Consider the following 1,246-nt stretch of genomic DNA (forward strand, 5'->3'; position numbering starts at 1 on the left):
AATGAGAACACATGGACACATGGAGTGGAGCATCACACACTGGGGTCTGTCAGGGGGAATCAGGGGAGGGACAGTGGGGGGGGGAGTTGGGGAGTGATAGCATAGGGAGAAATGCCAGATATAGGTGAAGAGGAAGGCAGCAAATCAAACTGCCATGTATGTACCTATGCAACAATCTTGCATGTTATTCACATGTACCCCAAAACCTAAAATGCAATTAAAAAAAAGATTATGTCTTTGTCCATGCTCATGGAACGGGCAAAGGATGCAGTGGAGGCCATCAGGGTCCTTGGTAACACACAATTTCAAGGCAAACATATACACATCCAGTTGTCCCACCACCTGGCTCAGCACTGCATGTAGGATAAGACCAGAGTGGCTGCTATCGGTGCAGAAAAGAGAAGCACTCATGCAGGAAAGAGAAGTACTGGTCCAAACAGTGTCCAATAGATCATTGAGGCCATGTGGCAGACTTCACTGAGCAATATAATGAGCAATATGGAACAGTGTGTAGTAAGTCTTACACCATGATCTATGCAGATTCCTTGTATTACAACAACACATACAGAGCGTTCGATGCCTACTACAAGTGCTGTCATGTTGCCCTGTCCTATGAGGCAATGTTGACTGCAGCTGCATCCATGTATAATTATGCAGAGTAGACCCTGTCTCATACTGGGTCATGTCAAACACAAGTCCAGAATACAGTCATGGCCAGTCACCTCTCCTCCACCTCTCTTGATCCCTATGACAGACACCCATTTCCAACCTCAGGGGCTGCTACCTCCACTGCTGCTGTTATGTCAGCTTCCACATCATACTACTGCCAGGATCAGAGCCCTCTGAAATGTGCTACAGCCCCAGTGCCCACTACTGGAGAGGGCTACAGTTATGGGCATGATAGTGAGCTATCACAAGCTTCAGCAGCTGTACAGAATTCTGTTTGACATGACCCAGTATGAGCATGATCAGTATACCAATTGGGTGTGATGTTCAGCCTTTTAAAGCTTGACGTGGGCTGTGTGTGAGCTGAAATTCTGAGTTGTGGTATTGCATGAGAATACACCTTTTGTAATACCCCAGCTCTGGGACATTCTTAACTCCATGTATTCAGTCCCTCAGGAACTGTTGACCTTAATTTGCATTGCTAAGTTCAGACTTATCTTCCTTTCCTTTCCTTTTTCTTTCCTTTCCCTTTTCTTTTCCTTCTCCTTCCCCTTTCCCCATTCCCCTTCCCTCCTTCTTC

At 46.2% G+C, this 1,246-nt stretch overlaps 1 pseudogene; it reads left to right on the forward strand.

The window, feature by feature from the left end:
* Positions 1 to 212: 212 nt before the first annotated feature.
* On the forward strand, positions 213 to 990 carry LOC110567492 (RNA-binding protein 4-like; annotated as a pseudogene).
* Positions 991 to 1,246: the final 256 nt, after the last annotated feature.

This window comes from Aotus nancymaae, unplaced genomic scaffold (assembly GCF_030222135.1).
Source record: "Aotus nancymaae isolate 86718 unplaced genomic scaffold, 86718_ANA_hifiasm-v0.15.2.pri h1tg000049l, whole genome shotgun sequence".
NCBI lineage: Eukaryota > Metazoa > Chordata > Mammalia > Primates > Aotidae > Aotus > Aotus nancymaae.